Source organism: Equus caballus, chromosome 2, assembly GCF_041296265.1.
Source record: "Equus caballus isolate H_3958 breed thoroughbred chromosome 2, TB-T2T, whole genome shotgun sequence".
Classification (NCBI taxonomy): Eukaryota; Metazoa; Chordata; class Mammalia; order Perissodactyla; family Equidae; genus Equus; species Equus caballus.
In genome coordinates, this window is record NC_091685.1 from 91350860 (window position 1) to 91370150 (window position 19291).

General features: G+C 39.0%; 1 protein-coding gene and 1 long non-coding RNA gene across 5 annotated transcripts in view; one reads left to right on the top strand and one right to left on the bottom strand.

Moving 5' to 3' along the window:
• Positions 1–19291, bottom strand: part of EDNRA (endothelin receptor type A) — a 104473-nt gene that overhangs the window by 57849 nt on the left and 27333 nt on the right. For both annotated transcript variants that reach the window (XM_070245848.1, XM_070245843.1), the window contains exons 2-3: positions 14057–14175; positions 9110–9281 (exon numbers count right to left, since the gene is read on the bottom strand). The gene's annotated coding sequence lies outside the window, so the exon portion shown is untranslated. The remainder of the gene's footprint in view (positions 1–9109; positions 9282–14056; positions 14176–19291) is intronic.
• LOC138923295 (uncharacterized) overlaps positions 1–19291 on the top strand; it is a 70805-nt gene that overhangs the window by 5257 nt on the left and 46257 nt on the right. The gene's annotated exons all lie outside the window — the stretch shown is intronic.

The window sequence follows — 19291 nt, forward strand, 5'->3', positions numbered from 1 at the left end:
ATCAAGACTTTAGCTATTCCAGTTTCCAGGAAAGATAGGAGATAGACACACAAATTAAACAAATACCCTGAGGAAGGAAATAGGGAAATCCAGAAAGTATGACAGTTTACAGGACAACGAGCCCTGTCTCTTCAACAAGTTACTCAATGAAGAAGGGAGATTTTTCAAGATGAAAAGTGACTTAAAGAAACACAACAAGCAGTTGCCCTGTCCTGGGTTGGATCCTGGTTTTGATAAACCAACCATAAAGAACATTCTTTGGATAACCAGGAAAATTTAGATTTGAATGCTCTTAAGAAATTAATAATTTTATTAATTGTGAAATTAATTTTATTAAATGATTGGTTGGGGCATATAGAAGAATGGTCTTATGATTTAGAGAGTCTTTTAGGAGAGATATAATTTACTTTTAACTGCCAAAGCAGAAACAAAAATGATATGAGTTTAAAAATAGGAGTGAAAAGTACCCAAAGACTTGGCACAAAATAGGATCTCAATAAATGATAGCTCTTTTCATTTTCATTCTTTCCTTCCTCGTTTGTCAGTGAGGTGACTGGTAGAGCAGAATAAGCAGCTTCACGTGACAACATGGATGACTTCAAGAAGGTGTCACAGCAGTAGTGACATACAAGGAGCTGCAAGGTAAAAGCTAGAAAGGATCTGAAGCCTAAATTTGGCCGTGAGGAGAGCAGTCCTCCTTTGCAGAGCTTATGCGACACTGCAGCTGGAGTCCCTTTAACAAGGTGGGAGGGGCCTGAGTGTTCCAGAATTTGCTCATGAGGACTAGAGGCCAAGATGGGTGCTATGATGACATCACTGTGACTCTGACTCTTGAATGTTCCTTTGCTGGTATGGGCTTGGGGACTGTAGGTTGCACTTGTAATAACAGAAGAAAAACCAAAGCAAAAAAGCCCAAGTCTTTAAGTCTTGAATAAAGGAGACTTAATCAAAAGAGGTGATGGCAGCTGTCCTGTGGGGTGACTTCAGAGCAGAGGGGTGAGGGCAGTTAGCTTACAGTTGGTTGTTTAGATATGGCAGGGAAACTTAGGATAGATTTCGAAATTGGCAGAAAAAGATTGCTAGGTGTCCTGTCTAGTGCAGTCTTCTGTGTCACTTGTGCCTTTTATCATCTTTGAGCTATTTTATAACTCTGTAAGTTGTAGACAACTGATAGCAATGCAAGTGATTCTTGTCCATAGAAACAAAAATTAACTTTGGTTGGTGGAGATGCAAGTGCTTCTTGCCTTGTGGATGTTGACCAATCCTCTTAGTCTGCTCAAGCTGCCATAACAAAACACCAGTCTGGGCGGCTTGAACAACAGAAATTGATTTTCTCACAGTTCTGGAGGCTGGAAAGTCCAAGATTAGGGCACCACTATGCTCAGGTTCTGGGGAGAGCTCTCTTCCTGGCTTTAGATGGCTGCCTTCTGGCTTGTCTTCACATGGCAGAGGGAAAGAGAGAGTGTGACATATATATCACGTATATGTGTATAGAGAGAGAACATGAACATGCACACACTCTGGTCTCTCTTTTTATAAGGATGCTATCCTATCATTAGGGCCCCATCCTTATTACCTTACCTAATCCTAATTACATCCCAAATATCCCACCTCTAAATATTGTGACATTGGAGATTAGGGTCTAATGGGTTCTCATCACCAATTTCTTTCTTTTTCTTTTACTTCTTTTTAAAGATCGGCCCTGAGCTAACATCTGTTGCCAATCTTTTTTTTTTTTTTTTTGCCTCTTCTCCACAAAGCACCCAGTACATAGCTGTATATTCTAGTATTCTAGTTGTAGGTCCTTCTAGTTCTGCTGTGAGGGATGCTGCCTCAGCATGGCTTGATGAATGGTGCTAGGTCCGTGCCCAGGATCCGAGCCAGTGAAATCCCGGACCCCCGAAGCAGAGCATGTGAATTTAACCACTCAGCCAAGGGGCTGGCCCCCGATCACCAATTTCAATGTGTGAAGGTGTGTGTGTGTTTGGGGGGTTCCCCACACCACATCAAGCAATTCTCTGACACCAGCTGGGAGTCCTACAATTCAACTCAATTCTGACACTGTCTACCCAGAAATAGCATCAGACTCCACAGGTTGAGGGTCAGTCCCCCAAGACCGCCCTCCACTTCAGACGCCAATCACAAGCCCAGGTTGTTATCTGTACTTCTGACCAATCGGCTATAAATCAGAGATTCCCACGACCCCCTCGTTGGGTTTGATTATTTGCTAGAGTGGCTCACGGAACTCAGGAAACTCGTTTGCTCACCAGATTACTGATTTATTACAAAGGATATGAATCAATAGCCTGAAGAAGAGATACATAGGGTGAGGTCCTGAACAAAGGAGCTTCTGTCCTTGTGGAGTTTGGGGCCCAGCATGGTGGCACTTGGAAGCCTTCTGGTTCCCTGACCCGAAAGCTCTCCAAACCCACCCATTTTACATTTGTTTATTTATTTATTTATTTTTTGAGGAAGATTAGCCTTGAGCTAACCGCTGCCAATCCTCCTCTTTTTGCTGAGGAAGACTGGCCCTGAGCTCACATCCATGCCCATCTTCCTCTACTTTATATGTGGGATGCCTACCATGGCGTGGCGTGCCAAGCGGTGCCATGTCTGCACCTGGGATCCGAACCCGGGAACCCTGGGCCACCGAAGCGAAATGTGCGCACTTAACTGCTGTGCCACCAGGCCGGCCCCACATTTTGGGTTTTTATGGAGTCTTTATTACATAGGCATAATTGGTTAACACATTGGCCATTAGTGATTGATTTAATCTTCAATCACCTGCCCTAGCCCCCCTCAGGAAATCAAAGTATGGGGCTGAAATTTCCAACCCTCTATTCATGGTTGGTTCCCCTGGCAACCAGCTCCCTCCTTAGGTGCTTTCCAAAAGCCACCTCATTAAAATAAACCCAGTTGTAACAAGACACCCAGTTCACCTTCATGAATCTGAAGTGTTTACAGGCACTGAAGACGAGAGACCAAATATTATAACAAAAGTTACTTCCATTGCTCTTATCACTCAGGAAATTCCAAGAGTTTTGGGAGCTGTGAACCAGGAATCTTGGACGTAGACCAAATATATGTAAGACATATATTTTGGTCGTCTGAATGACCAAATATATATTTCTTATAAGTTACAATATCACAAGGTTTCAACATATGTATTTGGGGGGACACAAACATTTCATACAGTTTACAAGATTCCACCACTGGCCACCCACATTCATGTCTTTCTTGCATGCAAAATACATTCATTCCATCCCAACCGTCCCAAAAGTCTTAACTCATTCCAGCATCAACTCCAAAATCTAAGGCCCAAAGTCTCATTTAAATATCATCTGAATCAGATCTGGGTGAGACTCTACGTATGATTCATCCTGAGGCAAAATTCCTCTCCAGCTGTGAACCCATGAAACCTATGCTTCCAAAATACAATGGTGGGATAGGCATAGGATAGACGATTTCTTCCTATGTAAGAGGAAGTTATAAGATTATTTTATCTATAGGGTTTTTTTATGCTTTATGATTGTATGATTCATTTCTCATGGAGCTTATCTTATAATGGTGTTAGGATCAAAATGGATATTTTGGATGTAAAATAGATATTTAGGATATAAAATAGACTATATTTAGGAAATAAGGTGTTCTCATGTATCATCCATATGATGAAAGGTGATATTACCACCCAAGGGGTGTTGTCTGCCCCCCTTGCAACAAGACATGCCAATAGTCAAGAGGCAAGGTGTTAGGAGAGAAAGGGATTTATTACAGCTTGCTAGCAAGGGAGATGATGGCCGATTAATGTCCAAAAGAACCATCTTACAAAGACTACAGGCCAGTTGTACTAGAGGCTGGTCTCCAGGTAAGGGAGGCAGCTGGTCTCCGGGTGGGGGTAGACATCTGGTCTTAGTTCCTGATAGTCTTTTGTTTTACTGGATATGCATCAGAAGACGGAGCAAGGCCTATGATCTATACCCTGATCTTTCAGTTGTCATTGATGATGGTTATCAGCATAGGCTTTCTGCCCCAGGGGTCATCATAATCCTCAGGAACTCAAAAAAGCAAAGTTATCAACTTAAAGCAGCTGGGAAGGGCCATAAAATCTACAGAGCATGTCCATGCTAGTTAATCAGAGCTCATTCAAAGTTACAGTATGGTTTCTTTTCTACAATATGGCTTCCCTTATGTCAACCTAGTACTGAGCCCTTATCAGTGATATGGTGAAAGAAAACTTTTAGGAAGATTAATTTGGCAGAAGTGTTTTACATATCTGAATGGAAACTAGGAGCAAGAAGACAGGCTGGAGTGTTATCTTAGTATAAAGCATGAGAATAGAGAATAAAATGCTAATGGACACTGCTTTGGTGTTTTTGGGCTAAATTGTAAGGTACAAACCTTACAGACATTTAAAATGAAGAAGACAAATGTAGCAGTTAGTTTATGCTGTATAACAACCACCCCCCCCCCAACCAAAGAATACATATTGGCTTAAAACAAAATTGTTTATTGCTCATGATTTTGTGGGTCAGCAATTTGGGCTAGGCTCATCTGGGTGGTTCTTTTGCTGCTCTTGGCTGGGCTCATTCATGCAGTTTCCTCATGTATCTGCAACAAGCTCTCATTGGATGGCCTTGCTCACGTATCTGGCTCTTGGCTGGAATAAGGGATTGTCAGGGCCATGTGTTTTTTTTTTGAGGAGGATTAGCCCTGAGCTAACATCCATGCCCATCTTCCTCTACTTTTTATATGTGGGACGCCTACCACAGCATGGCTTTCCAAGAGGTGCCATGTCCGCACCTGGGATCCCAACCGGCAAGCCCTGGGCCGCCAAAGCAGAACATATAAACTTAACCGCTGTGCCACTGGGCCAGCCCCCAGGGCCATGTGTTTTTCATCATCCAGCAGACTAGCCTGTCTCCTTCATCTAGTGGCATCAGGATTCCAAGTGCAGCAAGAAAGGGCAAGCGCCAGTGACCAAGGATTCTTTAAGTGTCTACTTGCATCGTGTTTGCTATTATCCTAATGGCCAAAGCAAGTAACGTGGTCAAACCCAGAGTCAGTATTGGAGGAGACTAACCAAGGGCATGGGAAGAGAGAGAGGAAATTATCTCAGCCATTTTTGTGACCAATTTAATGCAACTGAGAATTGTTTTGGTGGGAGTAGGGTTGCAGATCGGATCTAGCGGATGAAGCAAGAAGAGTAAAAAAATGACTCCAAAATTTCCTGAAGGGAATTCTGAACAGTTTACCAATATTTATTGACTAAATACTGTGTACCAGGTTTTGTGCTAGGAATAGAGATTTAAAAAACCAACAATGAGTAGGACATGACCCTATTCTAAAGAAGCCCAGAGTCTAATGGAGGACAAGATGTGCAAACAGCTTAAAAACAACTCTGTAAGTACTAGGATAGAGCTATCTGCTAGAGAGGTGGTTGGGAAACATGTTCTGCAAAGAGCTATTTAGTAAATATTTTGGCTTTGTGGACCCTACAGTCTCTGTCACAACTGCTGAACTCTGCTGTTATCCCACAAAAGGAGCCACTATATAAGCAAAGTAGCCATATGAGGAAGACTGACCGTGAATCCATCAGGGTACCTGGAAAGGGAAACCAGGCTTGAGGGGCAGGATGGGCTTATGTGGGAAGAAGAGGAATTCAGTTTTTAAACAGTTTGAGAACACTCAAGGTGACGTGACTGATATCAAGGTCATCTGGGTTTTAGGCCTGGGTCTAGGAGAGGGCTTCAGGCTTGAATTCTAAGAGCGTAGTAGTCAGTAACTGAAGCCATGAGTTGGATGCATTTCATTTGGAGACTGAATAGGAGAAAGAAAAGGGCAAAGAAATCAGGAGGAGCCTTGTACAAAGCATTTGTTAGGATAAGTAACAACTGGAAGCTTGTCAAACTGAGAAGCATCAGAGAAAGAAGCAGGGAAGGGTGGTGTCTGTGACATGAAAGAAGAGAGGTTCAGGAATGAATGGGCGGTCAAGAGAGGTCAACGAGAATGAAGAGTGAGAAGGGGTCATGGATATGGGCAATAAGGGGGATATTGTTCTGGGGATGTCAAGCCGAGCCTTTAGGCAAACTCTTCTGCTTTACACACATTCAAAATAACCTGGTAATTAGAAACAGTGCAAAAAGACATGCAGGAACGTTCCTAAGCGGAGAGTATAAATCTTTTTGCTAAATTTATTTTTGTAATATGTGGAAGAAAAATCAACACCGTCTACAATTAGCATGTGCTATACTAGGCTTTTTTCCAAGACTTCTTGGTAAATTTTGGTAAAGGAATTTTATTGGGAAACAATTCTATTTATATTTTTATATAGAGATGAACAAGAGACAAGGAAGCTTGCATGTTAAGTTTGAAGCAAAGCCATTTTAAGTTCTAATTTTTAGTTTTTAAATGTGAAACTGTTTTCCATTACCTTATCTGAATTCTGAGTTAAAGAAGCAATGGTTGAGATTTCTAGCTTTTCATGTATGTTTATCAATTAAATGCAAATAATGTTTAATGCAGAGTGTGTTCTGTAGCAAAGGCTTCCAAATTTTTTCACCTTAATTTTAAGACTACTGTTTTGAAATAGATGTCCAAAACTGGTTATGGGTTTTGTGATGTAAAGAGTTCAGAATTTAGATTTCAGAATTCTATTCTCAATATGCTGTCTCCAACAACTCAGTCATCTCCTGTGGATATTAGGTGGTCTTCCCAGACACTCTTTTTATCCCTCAACTGGAAGATGTAGAGATGGATTTGCCTGAAGGATGATGGCTAGACTAGACAGCATCTCAAGAACCTTTGTTTACAGCTTTCTGATTTGGATATATTTGGGAGGACATTTCTATTTGCTTGCTAGGGCTGCTGTAACAAAATACTGCAGGCTAGATGGCTTAAATAACGGAAACTTATTTCTCACAATTCTTGAAGCCACAAGCCTGAGATCAAGATGTCAGCAGGTTTGGTTTCTTCTGAGGGTTCTCTCCTTGCCTTACTGATGGCAGCCTTCTTGCTGTGTCTTCACTTGCTCTTTCCTCTGATGAGTGAATACATGTATGTCCTAATCTTCTTTTCTGATAAGGACACCAGTCACATTGGATTAGGGCCCACCGTATGATCTCATTTTGCCTTAATTACCTCTTTAATGCCCTGTCTCCAAATACAGTTGCATTCTGAAGCATTGCGGGTTAGGACTTCAACATACGAACTTTAGAGGGGTCACAATCCAACCCATAACAATGTCTAACACTTGCACTCTGTGGCTGAAATGGCAACATAATTTTGCAGATGTGTTTAGCACACACCTCTACACTCTAGGCTCTATGGCCCCACTCCAACTTGCTGTTTCAGGTACCGTCCTTTGGGTTTGAAGCATTTAAAAAAATGTTCATTGTTTGCTTTATGTGCTTCATAAATGCATATATTTCTGTGGAAGTATTTTAAAGTAAGTCACAGACATCCTAACGTTCACTTCTAAATATTCGATTATCTCTAAAATATAAGAACATTTTCCTATTGAATTGATTTGTGATTTTATTAATGTTTATTTCTTCTCCAATATGTGAATTCAATTTTGATATTTTCCTGAAGCCCTTGTGTTTTGCTGTCCACTTTTAATCAAGTGTGCATAATATCTTCTAGGTTAGTGTTTCATCCACAGTTTATAAGTCGTAAAGCCTTCTGTGGTTAAGCAACCTTAGGAAATGCGGATGTAGGTGAGTCTCAAGGATGTGGTGAAGTGTCATTACTCACCGTTTTTGTAATCTTATGTTGATCTTTGTCACTACAGGTAAAGTTTATTCATGCTATAGTTTTGTGATTTCTGTCCATGTGAGACAAAAAGAAAATCATACCTCGAGAGGATATTAAGTTTTAGCCATTGTTTTTGACAACATTTTAAGCTCTTTGAGCCCTTACTCACTTTTTTCCTTGGAGATGCTCTCTTTTTCATCTGTGGGCTGTGGTAATGTTTCCCCAGAAAGTTTCTGTTCTTTATTCTTAATACTTGGTAGGAAGTAACTTAAGAGTTCATATGAACAGCCCCACCCATCTTCTTTCTATCCTTATTCAGAACCAGTTGTACAATTCAGAGAACCTCTGTGTAGTTAGCTTGCATCTACATTCCCATCCCAGAATCCTGCAAGGATATTCACTATATAAAACTATATAAACTATATAAAACGGACACTCCTGATTGTCTTCTCTCTCCGTCAGCACTGCATAACGAAATCCTACTGGTCTGTATTTATCATCTGTTACAGTTAAGGCCCTACTTTGGAGCCTACGTGCTCTCTGAGTTTAGTCAGACACATATATTTCACAACTCTCAAGCAAGTGCTATCCGCTTTCACCCTCTCCTGTCATCCAGCCTTCACATGCACCACTCGCTCTGACCAGAATGCCCTCCCAATTCCTTTCAGAAACACCTCTCCTCCTCCCATCACAACCTCTGACTCACCTCCCCAGTGAGCGAGTTCCGGACGGGGCCAGCGGAGGCCACTAGCACTCACCACTCCAGGAATTAGAAGGTGTCCATTTTCCCCATTTTCTGGATTACTTAAATGCGTGTTTAATTATATTCCTTTTTTTTTTTAGTTTTCCTTATTTGAGCTTTATAGTTGAAAAGAATATGATAGATATAGTCCTTGCTCCCACAAATTTTAAAAGCTAACTGGATGAGCATGTAGAGCCACTGTGCTGCCCACCTCGGGATGGAGTATTTCCAGGGTAGGAACTGATTTTTTTGTTGTTGAGAATAGTTTGCATTCAGTTCACTTAACTTTTTCAAATTGCATTTATAGCCAACATTTTTAAGCCTCATAGTATTCCTATGAGAAAGATAGGGCAAGTATAGGCAAATCTCATTTTCTCACCAGAATGTCTCTGGAAACTGCATCACAAGGTGAGTCATTGTAAGGAGATCTTATTTTTCCCCAAGAGAAAATGTTAAATTTGGAGGTCACATACCTTAACTAAAGACTCCCACTTATCTTAGAGCTATTCTAAACACAGTATAGTAGGTGCTTAATTAAAAAAAACCTGGCAAAATGCTTTCACATTCTTTTCCTCACTATCAATGTTCTTAAAAACAAAACCCAGAGAGTTTTACCTTCACTGTCTCCAACATCCTCCATTTGTTCAAAGTTATAAATGTGGTTGCTTGATACCAGATAGATGAAAGTTTCTATCCTTCAGAGACCTTGGGCCTCCAAACACTTTGTTGACAGTTTGATGTCAGGACTCCTCATACTTCATTGATATCTATAAATATCGTTACCAGGCTATAAGATAAAAAATGAAGCATTATCACAATTGTGCTACAACTAGAATAAGATAGTATCTTAAGTACATATACTCTGGATGGTGGCAAATATGAATTACTAAAGGCTATAAAATTAATGTGCATATTAATTATCATTGCATGAATATAGCTAGGAGCAGGGAGGGACCGCTCATTGTAACAGAGGATACGTTGATTATAGAGGTACAGCAACATGAACACTGGTAAAATTTGCAGTAGAAAGATGAGAAAGCTATTTTCAGATCGCTTCTATTTTCTCAGTGAAATGGGAAGTAAAGCCATTAGTTGAAAGTGAAGATCAAGGATGAATTAATGGAGGTTTGAGAAAAAGAGAAGGGATGAAATGATTGTCTCTAGTCCTAGACCCTGGGACAGTGATTGACTAGGGTGTAATGTAAGAATGGCAAGCAATACAGAGGGCCCTGCAGAGATTTGTGTTAGCAACATGGAGATGAGGCCATGTTGAGTGTTCTTCAAACGCAGAGGAGGCAGAGACTTGATTTCAATTGTTCATAGTAGTGGTTCTCAACTGGAGGCAGTTTTGCCCCCAAGGGGACATTTGTGTCTGGAGACATTTTTGATTGACGCAACTGGGAAGGTGCGTGTATGGAGAGTTCGACTGGCATCTAGGTGGGAGATCTGTGTGGTGCATTTTTCTGGCATGCACAGAACAACAGAGAATTCAGATTGTATTGTAAGTTGGTGGGAAGTCATTGGAGAGCTTTGAATAAGGGAGAGAGATGATCTAATTTATTGATAAATATGTCACTCTGGCCTGAGTAGAAGACAGGGATGCTACTGAACATCCCACAATGCACAGGGAAATCCTCCACAACTGAGGATTAGATGCCCCCAAATTTCAATAGTGTCAGATGAGAAACCCTGGCCCACAGGATCATAATGCAAGTATTTTCTTTGACATTTGATACTGGGTCATAATTTATATGTTTCTGAAGAAAAAAAACTGACTGTGACTCATGATTAAAAATAATTAAAATGCTCAGGCTTTATCAGATTATTACTATTAAGTTTAGGTATGATATTACTTTCAGGTTACAGGTATTTGGTCGTTCTGGGTACTCCACGGTGCGTTTAAAGTGTTTGTGACCTGTACAGTCTCATAGACTTTTCCCTTCTAGTGGTTACTCTGGCGGATCTGATGCACTGAGGATGCAGAACTCAGTAAGACTCATTTATTTAGTTGTTTCATGTAGTTCTTTCACCATTGTTGATCCTGAATGTACCCTGGAGATGTGTGTGTGTGTGTGTCTATATCTATATCTGCATCTGCATCTATACCTATGTATACTTCTATGTATCTATATTTTTAATATGAATTCTCTATTTTAATTAACATGACTTTATAGTTTGTTTTAATATTTGCTAGGGTAAATCTCCTATCATTTTTTTTTTTCAGTTTTAAGCTCTTTTTCCAGTCACATTTACTATTACTAAGTAAATTTAGAATCAACTTTTCAGGTTCCATTGAAAATAATTTGGATTTTTGTCAGAATCACATTGAATTTGTAGCCATCAATTGGCAGAAATTGATACCTTTACCAAATGAATCCTCCTATACAAAAAAGAATAATGTATTTTGATATTTATTCAGATTTTTAAAAGAGTTTTCAGAAATATTTTTCTTATACCTTTCTTCTTTGGTTATTTAAAAATATATGTATATATAAAATTTTTAATTGTTATAAATATGATATTTTATTGCATTTAATAAGTTATTGTTGATTTATAGTAAATATAATTATTTTGGTATACTTATCTTGTATCTTGATCCCTCAGGAAACTCTCTCATTAGTTCTAATAATTTTCAATTGATTATCTTGAACTATAACTATTCAAAGCCTTGTCTATTTTCTTTCTAATATTTATGTTTCCTTTGCTTTCTTGTCTTATTGCATTATTTAGGAACTCCAGAATAATTTTGAATAATAGTGATTTTTTTTTTCTTAATTCTTTCTTACCGTCTACCCTTAAGAAGGTTACTTGCTCTATGTTTCAGGTAGACTCTCTTTATCAAATTAAGGAAGTTTCCTTCTATTCTTAGCTTACTTAGAATTATTCTTAGAGTTACAAAAGAATTGGGAATGGATATAAAATTTTCAAGTTTGTGTGTGTGTGTGTGTGTACCCGTCTATCAAATGGTTCTTTAATATATTAATACAGTGAATTGATTTTCTAATTAGAAACCAGTCCTTATATAAGCCCTATTGTGTAAAATGTAATGCTTTCTTCTCTTACTCTATGCTAGATTTGATTTGCTAATATTTTAGTAAGAATTTTAAAATTCACATTCACGAGTAAAATTGGTCTATGGCATTTGCCTAGAGGAACCAAATTTGTTAAAAAAAAATTGAGTGTAGTAGATGAGGCTCACAAAGAGAGAAGCAGAGATTGTAGTAATGGGAGAATGGATGTTTGGTTTCATAACATTTACATTTAGCATTAAAAACAATGCTGTGTAAACATAATCATTGGCAAGAAGGATATGGCCCATAGAAGGCAGCTAGTAGCGTTTGTTATGTACGTATGTGTTTGTGCTAGCTAGTTAGGAGTCTTCTTTTTTTGTTTTATATGTCTAGGGACAATTTAAATAAAATTGAGACTATTAGTTTTATTGAGACAAATTCTCCTGTAAAACAGTCTGGGCCTAGTACCTTTTGGGGGCCATGTATTTCCCCCTATATATTTAATTTATGCTATGATTATTATCCAGTTTGGGTTTGCAACTTCTTCTGGAACTATAAATATTTAAGTTTTCTAGGAACATAGCATCTCATCTCGAATTTAAAAATTTCTGTGTAAGTAGACATGTTTTCTTTTAGACTGTGTTAGCTGGGAGCAGATGTGCTGGCTGAGAGACCCCAGGATTGCCAGTGCAAGGAATATTTGGGTGTGGAAGTCACTTCCTTCTCTGTGTGTGTGTGTCCACTGTGGAAGTCTGGAGTTACCTCAGACTTGGCTGTGCTTCCGTTTCTTGCCCTGTGCTAGGAGCCCTGCCCAATTAGAGCCTCTGGAAGCAAACACCCCAGACAGAAGATTTCCATAGACAGGGAGAAGAGGGGACACAGCGGGCTCAGCTGTTTCATAGATATTTCTTTATTACTTTGATAATCTCCTCATCATTCACTCTTCCCCCTACATTTGTGGATTCAGCTTACAGTTTCTTCCTGGCAGAGTCCTTAGGGATGAACGTCTCGCTTACAGCTGTCTTTCCCACACCTATTGGATGTTGCAGTCTTCTCTGGTTTGGATTTTCCATCAGTCTGATCCCATCTGCTTTTTATTTCCTCAAAATTTTGGGTCTACTGATTATACTTTTTCTCGTTTCCAGTGCTGTTAGGGATTCATTGTTTAAAAAATATCTCTTTATATTTTTAAATAGGGTTTGGGAAAGAATGAAAAGTAAACACATGTGTTTAGTCTGTCACCTTGAACAGAAGGTTTTATGGGCTCTGGATAGCAATTGCTATTCCTTTATTAGACTCTTGCTTAGTTGCTTTTCTAACAAACATAACACTTTTTTTCTCTCTGTTCATTAGTTAATATTACAGTGTTTTTATTGTTTAACATTATGGTATAAATGCAGTATTGCCTAGAAATATTTCTTTTAATCACGTCCAAATCTTTCGACTACTTATTATGTTTGAACCATGAGCTTATTTGAGCATTGAAAGTTTTTTTTTTTAAAATTAAAATTCTGTGGTCTTTGTGGTAGGCCTTCAGTAAGGCCAGCCTGGAATTCAATCACAAAGTCCACTGAAAAAGATTGATACGTAAGCCCTTGGAAACAGGGACAGTACTGGTGGATCCACTGTCTTCTGCTCAGATACTCAAATGGAACATAAGTGATGTCATGAAAGGACCATTGGGTTTGGAGTTTGGAGTCTTATAAGTGGGTCTTGCCTTTAGCACTTACTAGCTGTGGGAACTTAAGCAAGTCCCTTACATTTCTGAACCTCAGTTTCCACATCTACAAAATGGCAATAACTTCTGCACATCCCTATCTCATAGATTTTGAGAGAATGAACGTGAAGGTCCTTTAAGAAACCGAAGTGAGGGGCTGGCCCTGTGGCTGAGTGGTTAAGTTCGTGAGCTCTGCTTCTGCGGCCCAGGGTTTTGCTGGATTGGATCCTGGGTGTGGACATGGCACCGCTCATCAGGCCATGCTGAGGTGGCGTCCCACATAGCACAACCAGAGGGACCTAAAATATGTACTGGGAGCTTTGGGGAGAAGAAAGAGAAGAAGAAGAAAAAAAGAAGAAGATTGGCAAGAGATGTTAGCTCAGGTGCCAATCTTGAAAAAAAAAGAAACCGAAGTTAGGTAAAAGTAAATTAGTATTAAGTATTCTTATACCTTACCAATGATTATGTTTAAACAAAGACTAGATTAAAAAAATGAATAGAATTGTTGACTTCCTTAAAGAGAGGACAACTTGAATTCAAATATTTATTATTTTTATTATTAAAATGAGATCTTTTGTAAGAGAAAAAGATAAAGGCAGAATAATAAATTCTTTGTTTAATAAACTAGAACAATTCATTAGATCTGATAAAAAATTGAGGTTGTTTTCATCAGTGTTTCAAAATTATGCTTCCTAAAAGGAACTAATTTGGAGTTGTTTTCATAGAAACATCTGGATAGTGGGTTAGAAATGTTTAGAATGTGCCTGGTCTAAATATCCTTAATTTACTTTGGCTGACTAAGACTTTTCTCTAGCATAGATATTTAAGACTCACCTTTCCTTGGTTAGGTCCTTACAATACTTGGTGTCAGCTGAAGAGACGAATTCTTCTCATCAGAATGCCCAATTTGGCAGTCTGTGTGAGTCAGTCTTTAATTTGAGAATTCTGCCAGGCTGGGAATTGTAAAAGGAAAAATTCTGAAGTCAGGCCATGAAAACTCAGGATTTATTTGTGCCCAGCGACTTCACCAGGGAAAATAACCTTGGGGTATATTTATTGCAGAAGAAAATTAAGCATTCTAATGGATTAGAATTAAGCCTTTGGAAAAAGAGAAGAATTCATTAACAAAACGTCCCTCTTTCCTATCCAACCTTCCTGTGACCTGAAATTATGGAAACAAAATGCTCCAAAGAACAAATATTGTTGAAGGTTTGTTTGTGATAGTTAAAGGGGAATGGCATTTCACAGAAGTGGAACAGAACAACAGATGCTGAACAGAAAGCCCAAGGCTGTCCTGTTTTTCAGTGGCTAAAATGTTAAAAGTTTAAAAATTGATGTTGAGGGCTGGCCTGGTGGCATAGTGGTTAATTTCACGTGCTCCACTTCGGGGCCCAGAGTTCACAGGTTTGGAACCTGGGGGCAGACCTACACATTGCTCATCAAGCCACGCTATGGAGGCATCCCACATAGAAGAACTAGAAGGACTTATAAGTAGGATATACAACTATGTACTGGGGCTTTGGGGAGGAAAAAAAAAGAAAGAGGAAGATTGGCAACAGATGTGAGCTCAGGCCCAATCTTCCTCACCAAAAAGTACACCTTTAAAAAAAGATTTTTTTTTTAAGGATTTTATTTTTCCTTTTTCTCCCCAAAGCCCCCCCGATACATAGCTGTATATTTTTAGTTGTGGGTCCTTCTAGTTGTGGCATGTGGGATGCCACCTCAGCATGGCTTGATGAGCAGTGCCATGTCCGCACCTAGGATCCAAACCGGTGAAACCCTGGGCCACTGAAGCGGAGCATAGGAAGTTAACCACTCGGCCATGGGGCCGGCCCCTAAAAAAAGATTTTTAAAACTTAATAAAAAATACAACTGATTTTACTGGTCTAAACATACTTCCTAATTTGCCAAACTCTTTGTAATAATAAATAGTTTGCATATGTGCTCAAATATAGACTATAATAGAATAAAATGTGAATGAATTTAAAACACCTTAATGTGTTTCTTGAGTATCACAAGCTTTCAATTTGTTTTCTTTGTGATACTTTCAAGGTATTGGGGGAATATTAGAAAAAAAAAGGAAAAAAGATAGCAGGATTATTTTATTAACTACTCAGAAAGAATGCAAAAATCCTTCTTGAGTTCACTCCTACTCATTCCCATCGCCTGTCATGGTCCTTTTACAAAGTTTCTTGAGAGAATTGTCTTTACTCATTGTCTCCAAGTTCTCTTTTCCCATTCTCTCTTAAATCCACTTAATGTGAACCAGCCCAGACTAACTGGTCATGTACGACTTTTAGCTTCTTTTTGGTAGATAATCGTAGCCACCAAGAGAGGCAAGTGGGAGTTTGCCATTCCTCCACTGTCTCACTACCAGGTTATAATGAAAGCAAGTTTCAGAGCAAATTCTGACACATGCACAACACTTGCTAGAAAGCAGGCACAAAAAGAGTACAAAAATACCAAATCTTTGTCCTTTTAGGTGTCCTGACCACAGCTTGTTGGAAAATGTCATTGAGGCAAATGACAATATTTTGAGACACCATTCAGACAACTAGAATCCCCTGAATTCAAGGCTGGACACAAGTCCAATAAGAGATCTTGGCTAGGGTACCATTCTGAAGTGTATAGTCTCCAGGGTGTACCAGACTTTTATACTATCTTCGTGCCAAGTGGGAGTGAAATATTTCAGTCAATCCATATTATCATGACTATCACTAATTTCACCTATGAAAACCCATTCAAACCTCATAATGGTTATAAGGGAGATCTCAGGTGTTAATCAGAGATAAAAATAACTGAAACGATTTTAGTAACTTCCTTTGTAGTGTGGGCTTTATGGTTTTAGTTGCACCAGAATCACCTGGAGGATTTATTAAAACACAGATTGCTAGGCCCCACCCCCAGATTCAGTAGGGGTGAGTGGGGTCTGAGAATTCACATTACTAACAAGTTCCCAAGAGATGTTATTTCCGGTCTGGGGTGCCCAGTTGAGAACCCTTGATATTATGATTGCAAGTCTATTCAGGTTCAGTCTTTCTTTTCTGGTTAATTTTGGTAAATTTTAGAAAAAGGTATATTGTATTCCATGTATGTTTGGAATCTTAATTCATTAATTTTTAATCCTGATCTTTTCTAATGTACCTATTTAAGATTAAGCTTGCTCCTTTAAGCATCACTTTATTGGCACTGTGCAAGTTTTATATGTAGTATTTTTTGTCGACTTTCAGTTCTAAGTATTTTATAATTTCCAGTATAATTTTTATTTCTTCAATGAATTATTTAGAAGTATAGTTTTTAGTTTCTAATTGTATTTTTTACAGACATTTTGTTATTGATTTCTAACTTTGTTGCATTGCTGCCAGAGAATACTGTGTGTGTAATATCAATTCTTTAGTATTAGATGAATCTCCCTTAGAACTATAGGGCATGGTTAATTAATGAGATTTCCATGAGATCTTGGAAACATTCTAAGGCCTCCAGACATCCTCTACCGTACTTAGGTTCTCTCCTTCAGTCCGTTCTCAGACTCTTGACCAGTGGTTCTTTAACTTTAGTATGCATCATCGCCACCCTGGGGATTTGTTAAAACACACATTGCTGGGCCCCACCACCAGAGTTTTGGATTCAATAAGTCAGATGTGGTTGAGGAATTTTGCATTTTTAAGTTTCCAGGTGATACTGAAGCTGCTGGGGATCACATCCACAGAACTGCTGGTCCAAACCATAATGCCTCTTCTTTTTCTCATTACTTTCTTGTCCAAGACCCCTGATTTTGCCTTGAAATCCATTTCTGGTCTTTGCTATCCTAACACCTCTCTATATTTGCTGGGGTTGTTTCATCCAAGAAAGTGAGCTCTATTCTACAAGGTGACTCCAACTCTGAAGGTTCCATTTCCTTTTTCCAGACTTCAAGCTGTAGCTCTACTGATCAGTCTCATCATTGGTTAGTGATTTTCAACCCTCATGTCACAGTACAAAGAACTGTGGAGGTTTTCAAACGTACGTGTTCATGACCCTCTTCCAGAGATTCTGGGATATGAACTAGTCATGTGTGAATTTTAAGTGCTTCATGATTGATTCTTTTTTTTTTTGAAACATTGGCACCTGAGCTAACAACTGTTGCCAATCTTTTTTTTTTTTTTTTTCTGCTTTATGTCCCCAAATGCCCCCGGTACATAGTTGTATATCTTAGTTGTAGGTCCTTCTAGTTGTGGCATGTGGGATGCCGCCTCAGCATGCCCTGATGAGTGGTGCCATGTCCACGCCCAGGATCCCAACCAGAGAAACCCTGGGCCCCCGAAGCGGAGCTGGAGAACTTAACCACGCGGCCACGGGGCCCGGGGCCGGCCCCATACATGCTTCCTCTTAACTCAGTATTTATTGACTAAATTACTTCTTTAGTAGTTGGCAGAATGATGGCTTTTCTTGTGTTGGTCATTGTCATTTAAACTATTTATCTCCTCTTTTAAATGCTAAACTTCTTTGGGAAGATAGGAGAATCTGTCTGACACTTCTCTGTAAAGATTTAAAGGGGCCTAAAAACATCTTATAGCTGGTGTTTGTGGATTGAAATCAGATTGATAGTGGTCACCAAGTGAAAGTTCAAGAAATCTGGTTAGAAAGTAGAACCAAATAGCTCTGCCATTTTCCTAAGATGAAGTCAACCTGAATAGATCTTTTGGCATATGCTGATGTAAAAAATGAACATAAATCAAAATCTCATTGCAAGTATTTTTTAGTGATTTGGGCTTTGAAACAATAAAAGAAAGAACGGAGACATATTCTTACACTCTCTGCAAGTATTCAACAATATGCCTCATTGGCTGGAACACATCGTTTCTTTCCTTGGAAAATTTTTTTTTTCCATTGAGAAATACTCTTTCTGGCTACAATTTGAAATAACAATCAGGTTATAGGACATTGAAAAGGATCTCTGTGATTATAGCTGCTGGGATTTGGCTAAAGGAAAAGGTAACAAGAAACACTGGCTGCCAAGAATGAACGATTCTGGTATTAATTGACATGTCTGGGCTAAATTGTCTTCAAGGATGTGGTTAAAGTAACAAAGAGGTAATAATTATTTACTCCAAAGAGCTACGTGCTCGGTCTTGGCAGTCTTATAATGAATAAAATGTTTAATAGATTCTTTATGTTTATGTTTAACTAGAATATGAAACAGTATTCATTAAATTTAGGAGAAAGTCTTAAGTGACCAGACCAGAAGCAAGTAAAAAATTCAGGTAATAAATTTTGGAAATTTAGGCCAGCCAGGGCTAGTGCTCATCCCCTACTTATGGCTGTAAATAAATCACCCAACTTTGCCTGATATTTATTTTCTCTCCTAAAATAACCATAATAGATTTTTTTTTCCAGAGAAGCGATTTATTGCAAACTTACAGTGTGACCTTGAGTTAGTACCGCTTTGGGTCTCAGTTTAACTATCTATGAAATTGGAGTTGAATTCAATAATCTCTAAGGGGCATTTCTACTCTAAGACATCCAGCAGTATATGACAGCATGGTTTTCTCCTCTATTTTATTTGGCTGGCTGTATTTCTTTGCAAGCTCCCTAAGTGGGGATTTCTTTCTTTTTCTTCCTTCCTTCTTTTCTTTCTTTCTTTTCTTCCTTTCTTCCTTTCCTTTCCTTTCTTTCCTTCTTCCTCCCTCCCTCCCTCCCTTCTCTCCTTCCTTCCTCTCTCTCCCTCCTTCCCTCCCTTTCACCCTTCCTTCCTTTTATCCCTTTCTCTCTCTGTCTCTCTCTCCCCCGCCCTCTCCCCACCTCCGGTCTCTATAAATACATCAGTAATATTTGTGGAAGGCACTGTGCTGAGTGTTTTTCGTATAATTCCATTTCAGTCACCTCATAGTTCTGTTATCCTTATTTTGCGAATGAGGAACTGAGGCTTGGAGAAATTTTGTAACTTATCCCATATCACAGAGCCAGTGAATGGTAAAAAGGCGTTTATATCCAAGTGAGTCCAACTCCAAATCCATGCTCTTTTTATCTATGTTGCTGCTTTTTGTCTTGTCTCTCTCTTTTTCTTTCCTTATTTTTGTACCAAATCAG